The sequence below is a fragment of the Tamandua tetradactyla genome, chromosome 1 (genome assembly GCF_023851605.1).
Source record: "Tamandua tetradactyla isolate mTamTet1 chromosome 1, mTamTet1.pri, whole genome shotgun sequence".
NCBI lineage: Eukaryota > Metazoa > Chordata > Mammalia > Pilosa > Myrmecophagidae > Tamandua > Tamandua tetradactyla.
The window spans coordinates 166,597,945-166,617,235 of NC_135327.1; the positions used below are offsets into that span (position 1 = coordinate 166,597,945).

The following is a 19,291-nucleotide window of genomic DNA, read 5'->3' on the forward strand; positions in this document are numbered from 1 at the left end:
AGACAAAGGCACCTGAGTGGACTCTGACTAGCCGGAATATAGCAGCTGAGGAGAACCAGAGTTTGTGGTTTCTTGGAGCTAAGATTATCTGCACACTCTCAATTTTATTTTGGGAGATCATGCAGGCCTTTAATGCAAATCAGGTAGAACATCAGAAACTGTGCCTGGGAGCCAGGAGATTGATTTTATTCTACTGCTGTGCATGTGTGTGTCATATTCTATATGTCATCCTTTCTTAGAGCTAAGTAAACTTGCTGTTGAGGGAAGCCTATTGTGAATGATGCATTTGATTGCCAACCCATATCCAAACCAGTACTGCTAATGGCATGCAATACTTTAAGATAATGATTTTTATTTTAGAAAGAATTCCTTCACTTTGCAAAAACTGCGTATACTATGAGCGAAGCATTAATGATGCAAAGATGAAAAACATAAAACTTGGCCTCAAAATTATATGCAGTGGAAATATGTAGACAAATAAAGGAATTCAGTGCAGTTCAATAAATGTTGGTAATAGAAACAAGCACTGGATGTTTGTTGGTGATTCATTTGGGGGTCATATAATCAGACTGAGGAAGGTAAATGTGGTCAAATTATGCTCCCCCAAATAAATCTTATCCGTTCTGGGTATTGAAGAAATAAGATCCACCTAAAAGGAGCATGAAAATGGCCCTGCTGGTGTGAGGATTAGATTGTTCAAAGCACATAAGCACACATCTTTAGTTCAAAGAACTTTAATTTGGGATTAAGTTATGGAGGAAAGACGAGTCAGAAGAGCTAGGCCACATTTAGAGTATGAAGGATATATTTTATATTTTGAAGAACGTAGGCATTATCATATAACATATTATGAGATTAAAATTTTAATGACAAATATAAAATTAAATTTAAATAATTTAGTAATAATTTCTTATTTAGAAAAGCTAGAAAGAAAAAGAAAAAGCCCCACTTTAGTTTAGAGGAGTCTATGACCAGAAATCCCACTTTAAAAACCATATAAAATAATTGTTAAAGAGAAATTAAAATTTTAGCAAATTTAAACCAAATGAAGAAGCTGTTTTGCCAGTTTGCTAAGAGTTTATCCTCTAATTCATAAAACAGGTTTTCCAATTACTTACAGGGTCTGGAATGTTTCTTTGATCTCAAATATATGTATTAAGCCTTCAGTATGTTGGTATTCTCTAATATCCAAGTATACCAGATATTTTTCTCTGTAATAAAGCCAGATACTTAGAATTCTATTGAATGCATTTAATAATTTGAGCATTTATATATAATTATAGTATTATTATAATTGCAAGTGGCATCTGTTTTCATGAAATCATAACATATTTCTTTTGAATATAATATTGATTTTTATTTTCAAATTGTATAGCTCTTTAGACTTTTGAACATTTTACTTTCTAAAATATACTGAATATCAGAAAATTATGAGGCTTTGTGTGAAGTGGAGACAGTGACAGATTTCAAAAGTAAGAACGCTGACTACAACCCCCGTAGGAAGCAAGTGAGAATTCCACAGTGGCAGGTCACTGGGAACAGCAAATAAGAACACATTGTATTTTATAGTTTGGCAACATGTAAAACGTTGCTTGCTGACTTCAGGCACATTCCCAGTGGGAGAGCGCAGTAACGACTTGCTGACAACCCCTTCTTGTAAGATCATAGAAATAACCTAGGTTATGTCCAATTGTTTATAGCTATCATTTAAGGGAGTGCAGCTGTGGTTTTTCACTCGTGCTTTCCACCTGTCAGACTGTAATTGCCTCAGAATTAACACTCTGTAAAAGGAAGCAGAGATTCTTAAAAGCTGAATTTGGCCCAAATTAGCTGGAGATGTACTAAACCTGTTCATTTTCCCATTAAGAAGAGAGCCATAGAGGAATGCTTCTCTGCTTTTGGCAGGTGGTAATAGAAACTCATCTGTTACTCTCTAGCTGTCTTGTCATACTCTTGTGAAAAAAAAACCCAACAACTACTGATTAGATTTATAGCACTTAAATCATGATATCTTTTAAGTCAAGGTCAGAATTATCATCAGGGGAAGATGAATTAGCTGTTATACATTATGTAACCAAACACTGAAGACAAAATGTCTTCAGTATTTAAATTTCAAATGAAATAAAGAAGCCGTAAGATTTAAGTTTTATCTCTCAAGATTATCCAATAAACTCACTAAGCCTCTTGAGGAGGGGTAAAATATAAATAGAAAGGCAGACTAGCAATAATTATAGCTTTATTCATATACTTAATTGGAATGGAACTCTTAAATCATGCATCATAAAGTAGTATGATTTAAAAATTTCATTCCCATTAAATGTGCATTTTAGGTTTGCATGTTAAGTGTGAAATTTGCAGCTCAGCTAAATGTTATGATTTAATATGAGAATTAAAATAGATAAAAAGGGAAAAAAAAAAGGACAAGATCATGACGAGAATGTTCTCCTCCCTTCAGCATTAGTTCCTAAAGCACAGATTTGGAAACAGAACAAAAGAACTTTCCTTAATTAAAAAATAAATAAAAGTCTGCCCATATATTTTAGCTGAACCCTGTCAGAATATTTCCAATGCAAAACAGATATCTTTGTCAGTATAGCAGCCTCTGTTCCCAATTTTATGGCACCTACGTTCTGTAGTTTAAAATTAAAATGTGAGTTAACAATTATAAAATTTGTATCTTTGCTGGTTTGAATCTATTGTGTACTCCAGAAAAGCCATGTCCTTTAATCCTCATTCAATATTGCTGGGTGAGATCTTTCTGATTGTTTCCATGGAGATGTGACCCACCCAATTGTGGGTGGTAACTTATGAGTAGATGGTTTCCATGGAGATGTGTCTCTACCCATTCGAAGTTGGGTTGCTTACTGGAGCCCTTTATAAGGGAACCATTTTGGAAAAATCTTTCAAACCCACACAGTCAGAGGGAAGCTTTATGAAAGGAGAAGCCTGGAGAGAATGTTAGCAGGCATGGCCATGTTTTCCATGCACCTTTCCAGCTGAGAGCAACCCTGAACATCATCAGCCTTGTTGAACCCTGGTATCTTTTCCTAGATGCCTTAGATTGGATATTTTCATAGCCTTGCCTTAATGTGGACATTTTCTCAGCCTTAGAACTGCAAACTTGCAACTTAAGGAATTCCCCTTTTAAAAAGCCATTCCATTTCATGTATAACACATTCTGGCAGCTTTCAAGCTAAAACAATATCCTATAACGGTATCCTATATTTATTTTGATTTTTCCTTTCTTAACTTTCTCTAGATCACATGACTATTTCTCTTTCTGCCAAATAAATATGGAGTTTCTCAAATCTCCCTAAATAGTCTCTGGCTAATCTCTTTATATCCCTGCCTTGGAGATTTTATGTGACAAATTCAACTCTCATATTTCAGGCATGATTTAAAAAAAAAATTTTTTTTTTCAGCCCCGTGATGCCAGGTCCTAGCTCAGTCCAGGAGTTCTGTCCCACATAGCCAGGGAGAGTCACACTCCTGGGAGTCATGTCCCATGTGGTTCACCTGCTGAGCTGGCTTAGAGAGAGAGAGAGAGAGAGGCAGACATGATTTTTTGAAATTCAGATATAGAGGCAGTTCTTTCTACCTTTCCCATTTTCACCAATTCTCTCAGGCTTGAAAGTTTGAGGAGGATGAAATTTGCATACATTAAAACTTGGATCAATTAAACAAATAAAATATTCTTTAATATCCACTTTCCAATGTTATTTTTATCTGCTAAGATGGACACAAAGGAATTCATCTAATAATAAGAAAAATGACTAATAAGATTTCTTTAGGACTCACTCTTAGGAAATCTTCACATTTTAAGATGTTTAAATAAGTGTCTTGGGAAAACAGGATGGTGGATAATTAATTAGGACTTAGAAGGTGTGTCTTCTAAAAGAATGATGTATTGGTTCTCTGATGTGGCTTGGTTCATGAAAATTAAGTAAAATTTCAAAAGATAGGGAAAAAACAAAGTAGGAAGACATTTCAAGAAGACTTTGCTTTAGCTAAATTCAGAAGGGCAAACACATCTGACATGTACTGGCTGGAACAAGGAGCCAGTTGAAAGACATTAACAGAAAATGAGATTAGAAAGATCCACTGGGAGTAGGTTGGAAACAAACTTGAATTCCAACCTAAGGAAATGACTTTTACTATTTAGTCATGGGGAGCAAATAAAGGAGGGGATATGCTGCGATCTCTTTTATAATGACACCTTTTAGCAATACTGTGGAGTATGTATGTAAGGATATTATCCAGGATGCAGAAAGAGCATTTAGGTTATTGTAATAGTCTGGGAATAAGTGATGATGTCATAATATGTAGGAATGAAAAAGTTTGCTCAGATAAGTGGAATATTTTTAATAAACAATAATACGATTTTTACTAAATAAATTGTAGAGGAGAGAAGGAAAAGGAAAAAGAAAACCACTTTGTGGTTTCCAGGTGGGTCAATTCAGTTCAATGATGAAGAGTTGACAATGATGAAACCTTCAGGAGAAGAAATGGCTTTGAAATGAATGAATGAAAGTTATTTTAGAAACACTTGACTTCAAACTTGTTCTAAAATATTGTTCATTTTTTAAAAGAAAATTAGAAAAATGTTTTTACATTGATATTTGAATTTTATTAGCAATTGGAATAGTGAGCTTGCATAACGTGGAGTGGAAATGAAGATGGCTGGGGCCAGAACTCTAATGACCAATAATACTCAAAGACCAGGTAGAGAACAATAGTTAGGAAAACTCAAGTAGTCAGGCAAATAGGAGAATGCCAACAAATTAGAGAAGCCAAAGAAAAAGACTTTCAAGACAGATGGAATAGAGATGTTTTAAAAGCTCCATAGAGGGCAAAACAGAGAAGTGTTCATTACATTTGGAAAATGGAGGATCATTGGATAACCTGATGATCACTGTTGATAAAGAACACACACACGTACCCGCACTTCTGATATATTAGCATATTCAACTTAGAAATGAGCAAGGCAGCTCTCCCAGAAAACAAAGAATGTGATATAGCAAACAGAGGAACTATATTCTATAGATTACAAAATAATCTATAGATTATTTTTTAAAACATTTAGCATCTTTGAAACTGTTTGTACAATCATGAGATTTTATAATCATGGCTGGTGGGGTGTGTGTATGGGGGACTACCATCCTGAAATCACTTTAAATTAAATTTCATACTTAAGAAATATTTGTACCACACTGGTAGTTTGAATTCATTATGTGAGTACAAGCTTGCAATTTAATTTTTAAGGGGAGAGTTCATTTTCTTTTTTCTTCCTAGTATTTGGATAAAGACTTCCAAATTTCTTTATTGCCACTTTCTCGCTGGTATATTTCTATCTCATAAAACATACACTCTGGGTGTTGCTCTTTGGTGAAACAGTTGTCCAGTTGCATGCCATAATTTTCTGTTATGCAGTGATTCTCATCTTGGACTTTTTAAGTTCCTTTCTGTTTTAGTGGTAAACAAAATAATAGTGTGTCTTACAATAGATGATAATCTACATTTAAAGAAAAATGGTAAGTAAAATGTTTTCTCAAGTCTAGGGATTCAAGGCATAGTTGAGTTTGCTAATAAGATTATTTTAAACTTTCTGGAGAGGATCATGTCTTACTTTTCATAGCCATTTAAAGATGTTATGCTGCATGGGGGTGTCACACCAGAAGTGCAGACATATAGGAGTGTATTGGTGTTCTATTGACATCATAATAATCCATACAAATTTAGTGGTTTGTAAAAACACAGCTGTATTATCTTTTAGTTCTGGATGTCAGAAGTCTGAAATGTATTTAATGAGTTAAAATCAAGGGGTTGGCAAGGCTACTTACCTTCTGGAAACTCTAGAGGAGAATGCATTCATTGTATTTCTCAGCTTCTTGAGGCTGTCCACATTCCTTGGCTCATGGCTGCATCACTCTGACCTCTGCCTCTCTCACCATATCTTCTCTGACTCTGACACTTAGGCCTTCCTCTTATGAAGGATCTTTGAGATTACTTTGGGCCTATCTGGATAATCCAGGAAAAGTTCCTCATCTCTAGATCCTTAGTTACATCTGCAAAGACCTCTTGCCATACGAGATCACATAGTCAGAAATTCGGGAGATTAAGAGGTGGAAATCTTGATGGCAGGGGAGAGAACATTTTTCTTTCTACCAGAGGGTTGAACAATTAACTAAGTAATTTACCTTAACTTTACTTCGCATCATTTAACAAACTATGCTTTCTTTTATATTTCAAGAAATATAAAATTATTAAAATTTTCTACAAACAAAAAATGTTTGTCCTTCCAATTAGTGCTTTTCAAAGTATTGTCTCAAGTTGATGTATTACTATAAAATCTATATCTTATTTAGCATGGGAATTATGTAGATTTTTAAAAATAGTTTTAAACCGTACTTACAAAGTAACTGGCATATTTGCCTTTTTATTAGGATTGTTTCCTGTTCAGTCTTAGTCATCAAGAATTTGTTGAAAATGTTCCATGATCCAACACTACACAACAAATGAAATCCTTTGACTCTTCCTTAAAGAATGCTTGTATGTGCCAGATACATGTATATACTAGATATAGCAGACGCTGAGTACTATGTGTGTGTGTGTTTGTTTGAAAGTCAGCGCCACCTAAGTCAATGTAGCCATTTATTTATGCACTGATGCATTTATTCAGTAATTGGTAACTGGGCATTCTTATATATTTGATATCGTGGTAACCACTGTGGATGCACAGAGCTATGTGTGTGTATATACACATATGCTTATTAAATACATATATTTTTAATGTGTATATATTTGTATTATATATAATGGTATTGATGTACTTCAATGTATCTGTATGTATAGATATTCCTATAAGTTTTTATGTATTATACCAACATAGACTTACAAATATATTTATAAACAACTTGAAAGTGATAAGAATACTTGATCATTAAATATTTGTATCAAATATTATTCAGATATCATTCTCAATTGAATACTGCTACAAGAACTAATTTCTGGGGTATCTCAAATAGTTTGGATAAAAAAGAGAACAAATCACAAATAATTAATAGTTAAAGCAGCTAAGGACAAAAAGATCAGAAAACACTTGGATTTTTTTCCCGTTCCAGGGAGATAGTTTGTCTCTGAAGACAGTGTCCTTCTTAAGATGGATTACTTCATTTGACTTTTCCTGTGGTCTTCAAGGACAGCTGAAATGAAGGACATTGAAAAACTCAAGTTTGGAAAGTTAAAAAAAAAAAAAAGATTAAAGATGCCAAGAGAATAGAAAACTAGTAATGAATTAGGATCTGAATGTCCATTTGAGAAAATATATGTGGAATACTTCCTCTTTTCAGAGCCAGTAAAAGTCATGATGTGTTTTTGTTTTTTAATGTAATAAGTGAATGGAAATAAAATATATAACTTGAGAAGACCCTGGCTGCTTCTATTTTTTCCTCCAGTTTTTTTTTTTTTGGAAATCAATAAGATATCATTGGCAGGGGTGTGTACACATCAGAGTTACAAATGGAAACTTCAGAAATATACAAATTCTGAGACACTGTCCTAGATCTACTGAGTCAGAATCTTCAGGAGCTATGGTCAGGAAAGTAGATTTAAAACAAACAACAACAAAAAGCACTGAATGTTTTCTGACGAAGGACTCAAGAAAACAGTCACTATTGTTATCAAGTTTATAGACTTTCAACAAGTCTCAAATTAGTGAATCACAGAAAATAGCATAGAAAAGCAGAGAAAGAATAAATAATTTAGGAGAACCTCCAGAAAATAAATTAAGCCACCTCTCTGTTGTTTGTAACTCGAGGCCAATCAGTCATTTATTTTAAAATCAACATGATACAAATCTTTGGGTATAATTTGCAAACATTTTATTGTTTGAGTAGATATGGAAACCAATTTACCTATTATTTTTTCCCCTTTAGTTGAATGAGGCTTTAATTGTCTTCCATACCACCTAGGTTCACCATCAAATTCAAACAGTTCTCCTTTTCTCCTCCATCACACATTATAAACACAACCACTTTTATTAATAAAATATCATCAGTACTACGCACATAAAAAGTGTTCAGTAATAATTGTTAGTTAGCATATCAGTCAGGGTTCTCAGAGAAATAGAACCAACAGGATAAATGGATATTGAGTCACATGATTGTAAGGTTGTGGGGCTGGCAAGTATGAGTTCTATAGGCAGGGTGGAAATTCTGGCAAGAGTTGATGTTGAAACTCTAAGTTAGAAATGCATAGGGAAGACCAGAAGGAGAGGAGTACATGGTGTAGTACTGAGGTATTATTTCTCTTTCTCTTTTAGACTCTCAGTTCTTCTTTTAAGGCGTTCACCTGATTAGATGAAGACCACTCACATTACCATTGTTAATCTCCTTTATTTAAAGTCAAGTGATTGCAGATGCTAATCCCATCTATAAAATGTTCCATAAAAACATCTAGGTCAGTGTTGACCAAACAACTGGACACCATAATCTAGCCAAGATGACATATAAAATTAACCATCACAGTTAGTATTACTGGGTTAGGATTAGTTTGTTATTAGATCATTCTCAAAAAAGAAATGAGCAAGGTAAAGGGGATTTGGTGAGAAAAATGATGTAGTCCAGGGTGCACGGGTGGCTCAGTGGCTAAAATGCTCACCTTTCATGCGGGAGATTGGGGTTCGATTCCTGAACCATGCACCACCACCCCCCCAAAAAATATGATGTAGTCCAGAGCATTTGATAGAGTGTTTTGAAATAACGTGTTATAGGAACGTGTGCTAGCTATATAAAAGCATCTCAATGCATTCTGATTATTTCAAAGAAATATTATCAAATATTGAAAAGAATAAATAGTAATCTTCATCTGTAGTACTGCTGTACAGGGGAATAGCAATAGGACTAATGTTTCTAAAATCAGTTTAGGCCATTACAGGCTTGCTAAACCAGAATCTAGATTAGAACACATCTGGCGCTCTTCTTTCAAAGGATGGATTTGCCTTATCAATATACTTAGGAGTCAACTCACAAAATCCAATCTGTGCTCATACTTATGACTTAGGCGTTTGCTGCTCTGTCTGGTGGAGTGGTGAGGGCAATAGGAGGGAGACTATGGATGCCAGCTTGGAGGAGGACTTTGATTTGTGTCTGGAGAGAACTCTTCATAGGGTGGGAAGTTTCATGTAAAATAAGCTGAATTCATTAACTGTGTCTGAGGATAAGCAGAGCATCACTTTTCTCAGAATAGACTGCAGAATTCTACTTGAGTCCATCCCAACTTGGCTATGAGGTATCTGCATTACTTGGAAACAGTTCAGTCTCACTAATCTCTTTGTTTTTAATGGTTCCAGAAATAGTTGGAATGTAAAGCAGATGGAACAGAGCAGATCTTATCACTTTGAACAGGCTGAGGGTATAGGCATATTAACTGGACCCATGGATCTGAGTGTAGGAATCAACATTTCAGAGGAAAAGGAAGGTTTTTTACAAATTTTTTACAATCTACAAAAGAATAGATTGTAGAAAAGGGGAACTATAGGTGGTGGACAATACTCTATAAAGAATTCCCAGAAATATTATGGAGAGTGTTGCAGAAGGAGGAGAATTTGTATATGTTATGTGTGTAGAAATAGCAAAATTCAAATTTAATAATAAGACACAATTTGTACCCATAATCTAGAAAAATTTAGGTAACATAAATAAGAAAATGGACTTGAAATAAGCATTTTGATTTTTCTTAGTCCATGATATTTCAACAGTATTTCTGTCATTAGTCTTATGCTCTCCTGGCACTTACTGTAAAAGAGTAGGTGGTGTTTGAAGCCATAAACTTTCTTCTGACTTTTGACAGGAAGCAAAGATTGACATAGCACACAACCCAGTTTTCTGGAGAATGCAAAATTAAATATTTTACATTCAGACTCTCTTCAAAGCCTACAATTCTGCATGTGGGTTTGAATCTTGAGTCAGATTTTGATACCAGGTGTCAGCCACTGAGATAGCAGTTCTATACCCAAACACTGGATCTTCTGTCACGTGATGGCAGGTACATCTGCTTCTTGTATGGCAGTGGTTTCAAAGTTTCTTTATATTCAGTTCATGAAGTCATAGAATTTAAGCTATGAATAGTTATGTTAGTGGCATTTCTGCTAAAAGTATCTCACAGTGGGAATGGTGATGTAGGGGAAATGTCATCTCTAAGTCCCCGATCCATGATTACTTTGGTCCTGACTGGTTCTTTGGCTCTCATGGAGATCCTGTGGTCTAACTAATATTGTCTATTAAACCCTCCTGTGCTTAAATCTGCTGGGGTGAATTTATTTGTCTCTTCTGAGAAATGTGACTGATATATGCATATACAATTGTTCTCCATCAACATACAAGAACAATAACTACACCTACAATTTATGAACTAATAAAATAAAATTTATTTCACAATAGTATCTTTATATACATAGTGCTTTCATATATGTTATCTCATTTACTCTTTGAGAGATGGAAGACAATAAAAAATATAGAGAATAAATATACTTTTAAAAGACAAACAGAATCTAACCAATTCTCATCATCTGAACTACAACTGCCCTAGACTAGATATCATCATTTTACATGTTCAGTTTTTTTTTGTCTCTGTTCTTTTATTGGGTATAAGTGTAATAGCCACAGTGATCTACTTAAAACATGTCACTCCTCTTCACAAAATCCTTCTATACATTTTAACTCAGTCCAAATTCAATAGCCTAAAGTCATCACAGTAACCTATAAGACTATGGTTTCCAAATGTCTTTAACTTTTTTACACCATCTGCCCCACTCTTCTCCCTGCTCACTCAGCTCAACTCATACTGACTTCTTTCTCTTTATTGAACACACCAGCTTTCCCTTAACTTCAAAGATTTTCATTCTGTTCTCTTTTCCTAGTATGATGTTCCACCAGATAGATAGCCATGTTATTGCTCTTTCCTTATATTATCCAGGCCTGCCTACATGCTGCTTTCTTAACAAAGACTTCTTTGATGACTGTATATAAAATAGCAAGCATCCTTTCCAGGACTTTCCATTCTTTTCCCCTGCTATATATTTTTTCCACAGCACTTATCATCATCAGATATACCATCTATTTCGTCCAACTTCTACACTAGAATGTTAGTCCCATGAAAGCAGTGATTTTAGCTATTGCTTTTTTTTCTGCTCTCCCCACAGCACCTAGAATAAAGGAGATACCCAGTAACTATGTTAAGGAGGGAACGATGGGAGTAAATAAGGAAGGAATGGAGAGAATAGAAATGGAGGGAAAAAAAAAAAGGAAGGAAATAAAAATAAGTAAGCCAAAATATCAGGGAAGACAATTTACTATAATTACCATACCAGCTAGGTACAAAACTAAAACTCAGACTTGTTCTTCTAGTCCCAAATCCAGCGAAATGCCACTAAACCAAGAACCATGGATGATAATTTATATATGATTTTTATCCTTATACTTCCAGTTCTAATCTATGTGTCATGATAGCCTCCCAGAATGATTTTTATTTGGTTACATTCATGTTAGTCTACGAAAGGAACTATATGAATATTAGGAAAGAATATTCATTGAAGATATTCCAGAAATATTTTTTTCTTTCCATTTTCCATTTTTTGGTCTTTTTTTTTTGTACACAAAGTGGACTTTATTTAATGAATTAATTTATTTTGCATGAGCAGGCACCAAGAATCGAACCCAGGTCTCTGGTATGGCAGGCAAAAGCTCTGTCTGCTGATCTACCATGGCCCGCCCTAAACTTTATTTTAAATTTTATTTTGGTGCATGGTACATTTCACTCCACTGGAAATAAATTAATCAGCAAATTCTTGTCTGGCTTAGCTCTGGTTTATGTAAATAGTGTCCATCTGTAATGAGTCACTAGGTGTTATTAGTTCCACACACAAAGGAGGATTCACTCTGGAGCTCAATGGTAACAAGAGCATCTTAAGTAAGTGGTGAGAAAGCGGTTCGATTAACAATGTTTTCACAGAAACAGGATATAACTCACCCATACAGTGTTTTTTTATATGGCAAGTTTATAGCAAGTAAAGGGAAGTTTGATTGAGAAAGTAAACATATAACTACCCCCTTTCTTCATGTTTAGGAAAATTCTCCAAGAGATGGCCAGTACTCGAGGTTGGAGGGGACTGGCCCTTAGACCCTCAGGCCAGGCGGCTCTACGGCACTTGCTCCAGAAGCTGGGAAGAGGCAAAAACTGTCAACAGGAGAGAAAATTCTCCTTTTCTCCCTGATATTTCCATGGGAGTGGGGGAGGCAAGGGAGGAAACACAACCTGTTCCTCATCCAATTCACAGGGGCTACCACAGGGAACTTTGTTTTGAAGCTTCTTTTCAAATGACTTAGTGTGGCTCCTTGGCCATCAGAAGCTCCTGGGTCCCAGAGGATGGGATCTGGCAAGTAATGCCTTGGCTGACAGTTACACAAGTCCATAAACTGGAAGCAAAAACAGAAAAAGAAACCCTCCTAACTGTACTTTTCCTGTCTCTAACTGAGTTAGGTGGTGCTCCTTGACTTGTGTACCCACTATTTCAGATAAATTTCTAAAAGACCCTAGAATAAGGAAAAGCCATGGCAGAGATGTCTTCTTCTTTTAATGTCCAACTCTAATTCCTGGCTCAAAGTGGGGAGACAGAAATATAGTGCTATCTGTCTTGAGTTAGCAGCATTACAAACTGCTCCTAAGCCACAATGGGTCCTTGGTGGGGGTATTCCCTTCCTATCTTATCCCCATCCTTTCCATGGCCTTTGGGAAAAGACATCAATTACTCATGGTTACTGGAGGGGGACTTGGGGAGTATGTGCTGGGAAGCTCTTGCTCAGACCTTTTCTTGAGGAAGAGGATATTCCAGAAGAGGTAGAGGTTCTCCCAAAACTGAACCCCAACAGATCAGGCTCCAGGGAATACTATGAAGAAACTGAGCACAAATAGGGCCAGGTATTGATGTCTGCTGCTCAAAGGTTAATTTAGGGCACTTTCTGCTGGGTCCTGGGCAAAACAGGCATCGCTCTTCTGGCAGTTTCTCAAATCCAGCTAGCCTCAAATCTAGTTGTTTGGAGGAACCAGCCCACCAAAGATCCTACTCCTTGCAAACTGGGGAATGAATGGAGATTCAGGATGCTCTCAAGATTCTTTTCCACTAGGGGGTGCCTGTTTTACCACCCTGATCAGAAGCAGATCCTCATGATTTTTGGAGTCCAGATATTGTATCTATTTCCTTACTTACTCCACCAACAATTCAAGCTTCCTAGGCCTTCACATTTCTGGTTGAAGAAGGTCCTCTTCTCAAAGACCAAGACTGCTATCTGTCATGAGAATCACATTCCTCTTTAGGATGGAAGAATTAACCTCCAGGACTCTGCCACGCTGCTCAACATCCTCCCACATAAAATAACCTGTAATAGGACACATATATTTCCTACTCTGCCCTGCCTTCTTGCTTCATTCAGACCAGACACATCCAAAAACAAAGTAGTATTATAAGAAACCATGGATTGAATGTATCAAATATCTGACACTTAGAAAGAATTCCTTGAAGAAAGTTTTCTCCATACAACTAGTCTACACACCACAATCTTAGTCTTCCTTTATGTATTTCAAAGTTCCTGTGAATTCTATGACTTCTATTATCTTTGTGAGGGCACCAGTGTTCTCCTCAACAGCTATGAGGAATCCTTGGTAGTAGGAAGTGTCTTTGTGATACTTTCTACTCAGGTGCATTTCTATTCCAGGATTGTGTTGTGATCTACCGCATGCTAGAACTGGTTCAGTCAGGCAGAGTCTTGACCCACTTCCTTGGGTAGGAGACCCAGGTGCCAACTGGTAACATGCAGGAACCCACTTAGTGATGCTAGTTTGGTTCCTAAGGACTCACAGCGGCAACGACATGTTCCTCAACAACAGGGAATGTTACTTTTACATGGAGGTGTATTGTTTATTTAAGCAGAGGATTGTTTATTTAAGACTGGAATTTGATCAGTGTTGATTCTCAATCAGAGTTGGGTCAAATGGAAAGACACATTTGCTGTATCATGATCGGTCCAATAAAAATCTTTGTACTTATTTGGCAGGGTATTCTTAAATGGACCTGTCTGAAAACACAATTCAATATTAGATTGATTCCCATGGCATTTTAAATCTTTGGGTGAGCTGCTTCAGATTAGAAATTAAAACATCCTATTATATATCTACCAAATGGAATTTAGTGCTTCAGGCATTTGAGCCTGTCTTAAAAGTCTTCAAAGATTATCTGTTTTGTAAATGTGTCTTATAGTAAAGTAGGAAGGAGTGAATTTAAGTATTAAGACAAAAGAAAGAAAGCCATATGGAGAAAAATAAAACTGTAAATTTAAGATTATGACAAATGGTATTCCTGAAGACCAAAAATATTTAACTTAATTTAGTAATATATAACTTTGTGAATTTCTTATTCTTATTTCAGTACAGTTTTAGGTTAGATTCTTCCTACTATCATATGGCAATGGTATGAATTCTGTTTTGCAATATTTAATTTCTTTTCTTGGATGGACAAATTATCCTTGTGTCCCCTGCAGCCAAATATAATGATTTCTACTGACTGCAGTAATGAGGGCAGAGCTGATTAACTCCAGGCCTTTCTCCCAATAACATCAACGATCTACCCAACAAAGTACAAAAGTGCATGTGTGTGTGTGTGTGTGTGTGTGTGTGTGTGTACATTTCTCTTTGAAACAAACAAGAATATTCTTTTCTTCCCTTCCAGCAAAAACATAAAAATGTCAGTGAACCTGCCAACATGGCAATTGCCAGTTGGCCATGGGATCAGGTCACTTGCTTGTCCTCCCTCAGTAGGAGAGGGTATTTGCATACTTGGCTGCATTTTTGTTTTGGTGGACAGCTGGCTGGTGGTTCTGATCTCCGTGGGATGCAGAGTCACTATCTTAAACAGTTTTACCATCAGCACATTCTAAACAAATAGTTAAAATGGAATAAGAACTCTTTCAAGAAAAAATGTTATAATTGAGATGTATAGAAGCTCAAAGGATCTTATTTTATTCATAAACTTAAATCACATACCTTTTACTTAATAGGCCATAATCATTAATCATTTACCATGATTTATAGATGGAAGAATTGCATCTGACAATCTCTTGTTTGTGGTGGTTCTTACCTGAAGAAGAGACCATTTACCTCTAGAAGTTTATTGTGGACTTTACAAAAGAACAAGGAACAATTTACAAAAAAGTTTGGGCTCAGAATTTGCATTATACTTCCAATGGAAATTACATGTTGGTTAAACCCTACAAATCTGAACTCCCAATTTCCTGAGAGTACCATGAACTATCATTACAGGCTTTGCACTTTTCCTGGTACTCTGGGGCAAAAAAGTTGTAAAAGAAATATGGCCTACTCAAGGAAAGTTTCCAATTGAGCCATTGAGAAAAGGATATCTAAAAGAAAGAGTTATTATTTCGGGTGTCCATAGTTCTCAGACATACTTATTTTAGAACATTTATTCCATTTAAGGTGGTTGCTTACATACTGTCTCTCAAGTTCATGACTACTTTCTAGGTAAGGGTTATGTCTCATACATATTTTTAATTCCTAGTAAGTGACACAAATCCTGACATATAATAGGTGCTCAACAACAGTTTTATTTGCACAAGCGAAGCTTTTAAATTCTATAAGCAAATGTTTGAATGAATTCTTTCATGTAAGATGTCTATTTGTTTTTGCAAGATTTATATACTTTTCTTACTTTTTTTTTGCATGGGCAGGCTCTGGGAATCGAACCCAGGTATCCGGCATGACAGGTGAGAACTCTGCTGCTGAGCTACAGTTGCCCACCCTACATCTAAAATTTTAAGTTAATTTTAATTAAAAGGAGAACCAAAGAACTCTTTCTTTCACTGTTAGAGCTTAAGGACTCAACTAATACATATTTCACATTTATTCACTTCTGTTCTCCACCATTATCACAAAATCCAAATCACCATTATCTGGACCACTGCCTTACTCTATTAATGGGTCATACAGCTTTCACTTTTGCTTTTCTAGAATCCATTCTCCACACAAAGGAGCCAGAGAGACTTCTTTAATATGTTAATCAGAAAATGTCACTCCCTGAATTAGGGCACTTTAGTAATGGCAATAGCACTCTTAGAATAAAGTAAAATTCCTTGTCCTACTGTGTTTGTAACTGACTCCCCCTTATCATTCATGACTGAACTTAAATGCTATGTTTGTATCTGTTAGAAATGCTTAAAATACAATATAAGAAAGATGCACTTGAGTATTTTTAATATGGGTTTAGTTATTTCATGGTCAAGCACTCTAGAAGAAGGACTATTGCCATGCTAGGTAATGAATAGTCCATGATATCAAGGCATTCAGTCGGTTTTTTTCTCTCTTTCTCTTCATTTTCTTTTTAATGTTAAGATGGCTTCAGCTAATCCAAGCATCGTATCTGATGGTGAATATATGAATACAATCAACGCTATTTCAGGAAAGAAGTGTCAGGGGGAATAACTGCTCAGATGGCAACTAAAGATGTTTATTACACTTCCTTGGAGTGATGCTTTCTGACAACCTAGTCCCTAAGAGCCACTGAGCTACTCTTTATCACACCATTATTTTTTAATGTCTGCATTGCATTTATGATTATCTGTTATGTTTTTTCATTAGCTGCTTTGGTTATTTTCTCATCATAAAATTGTAACTGTGGATTGCTGTCTTGTTCATGGTTATATCTGGGAACCTAGAATAAAGCCTGGCAGCTAGGTTCTCAATATGTTATCGAGAAGATGAAACTTACGAGAGTAAATGATACTGATAAATGCACGTGGAAATACTACAAATATTACATAATGAATATAATTTGAAGACTACTAATACTTGAGAACACCTTCTAAGATGAAAAAAGTCAGTGTTTTAAAACTTACAATAACAAAACAAAAGAACAGACTAGCTCAAACTAGTAGCCTATCTGTTAAACACAAAAAACCTAGGGAGTGTTACATAGTGGCCAATCTATTTTCTTAACTCATTTTCTTACTAAATCTGATGTCAAACATATCTGGAAATCCGAGCGCCAAAATGTAAGTTTTAAGAATTTGCAGAAAATGTGAATGATTTTTCAACCATTTCTTTGATTTTCAGTTAAGTAGTTAGATGAAATTGCATGTTTTAAAATAAGAGAGTTACAAAACAACAGTATTTAGGGGAAAAAAATACCTATCAAAGACTAACCATGGAGGTTGCATGAGGTCCTCTGGAGACTGGAGCATTCTTTTTATAATGTACCATTTGAAAAAAAATTTGCTCATAATTAAAGCCATTGGGCAATGTTGGTACATAGGTTTGATGGCAAATGCTTAATGATTTATACTGAAATTCTAGTAGAAAAGTTGCAAATGTTATTTACCATTAGATGTTTACTATAAATTTATGTGCATACTTCCAATAGCTATTTCTTCATAAATATTTTTATATTATGTTGACATAACAATGGGTCTCTTTAGTCTAACTACAAAGTATTACTTATATAGACTGTACTAACACATTCCCACAAATTATTTAGCTGATATTAGAGATAAGAACAAAATCTAAGCATGTATTAAAAATTATCTCTGATATTAAGCGTAAGTTCAATAGTTGAAATACAGCAATTATTACAGCTGTATTGAGCCATGGCATGCCCTGTAGATTTTATTTCAAAGTCAGTTGATACACATGCCCCAATGAACAGCTATAATATCTGCTGTATTCAGAAAATGAAGAGTTGTTACAACTGGACTTCTAGAAATCTGTTTTTTCTTTCAGCCTCTTATCTAATAAGGTTTAAAAAACAAGGCTTACGTTCCATGTGACTTTTCACTTACAGCATGTTTCCTTTAAGAGGAAACTTTAGCAGCTTCAACAAAATAAATCTAACACACTATATGAAACAAAAGTCATAACAACATCCTTCATACTCAAATTTGGCTTGCATGTCTCCTTAAAGGAATGAAAGGCAAGGAATGGAATGAATGATAGGTAGAAAGTAATTGAAAAAGTAGAAAAGAAAATGACAAGCTATTTAATAAGATAAAAAAGGAATTATTATTGAAAGAAAAGATAAAAACTATTGAATTTTTAACTACTGTTTAGGAGCAAATGTAGAGCAGCAGTATACAAAGAGTTTAATATTTTAGGATTCAAACAATCATTCCTTCCTTTGTGATTGAAGATAAGTTAAATCCATCAAACAGTGATTTTAATAACACTGTCTCATAGGTATTTTGAAGATTTACTGTATAAATACATATAAATGCTTAAAGAAGTTTAAGCATGTGGTAAATGCTTAAGAAATTTTAGCCATTAACATTACTTAAAATGCCTTGCAAGCTTAATTGGTGAGTAAGAGAGACACTGGCCAAGAGTGCATGGAAATGCTATCTTCCAGGAAAAGCCAGGGTTCAGGAACATTAAAAAATGATGCTGAGCATATGAATAAATAGAGGTTGATGGCCACCTTTTAATTGCATGAGTGCTAGAGAGGCTACAATGTTTAGATTTTATAGGCAGCAGAAGTTTTGGCTTGTTAGGGACAGTATAGCCCAGAGCCCTGTGACGATGACAGCATTTTTCAGGAACTTGCTCATTAGGCATGGTCCGAGAAAACAGGCATGGTGATTAGCATGGCTGGTGTCCTCCCCAGTATTCTTTTGGAGAATAAGGGACATTAGGACCTTGCAGAATATGCCTGAAGTGTGAAGGCAAACATCTCCTCTGTTCTAGTTTACTAGCTGCCAGAATGCAATATACCAGAAACAGAATGGCTTTTAAAAGGAGGAATTTAATGAGTTGCTAGTTTAAAGTTCTAAGGCCAAGAAAATGTCCAAATTAAACAAGTCTATAGAAATGTCCCATCACAGACGTCCATCCAGGGAAAGATACCTTGGTTCAAGAAGGCCAATCAAGTTCAAGGTTTCTCTCTCTCAGCTGGGAGGGCACGTGGTGAATACGGTGTCATCTGCTAGCTTTCTCTCCTGGCTTCTGGTTTCATGAAGCAACCCAGGAGGCGTTTTCCTACTTCATCTCCAAAGGTCGCTGGCTCGTGGACTCTCTGCTTTGTGGTGCTGCAGCATTCTCTGCTCTCTCTGAATCTCTTTCTCCAAAATGTTTCCTCTTTTATAGGACTCTGGTAAACCAGTCAAGACCCACCCAAATGCATGGAGACATGTCACCTAATCCCAGTTTAACAACCACTCTTGACTAAATCATCCAGAGAGAC

At 35.6% G+C, this 19,291-nt stretch overlaps 1 pseudogene; it reads right to left on the reverse strand.

Annotated features, from left to right (window-relative positions):
- Positions 1–13,061: 13,061 nt before the first annotated feature.
- Positions 13,062–13,926, reverse strand: LOC143681620 (ubiquinol-cytochrome c reductase complex assembly factor 1 pseudogene; annotated as a pseudogene).
- Positions 13,927–19,291: the final 5,365 nt, after the last annotated feature.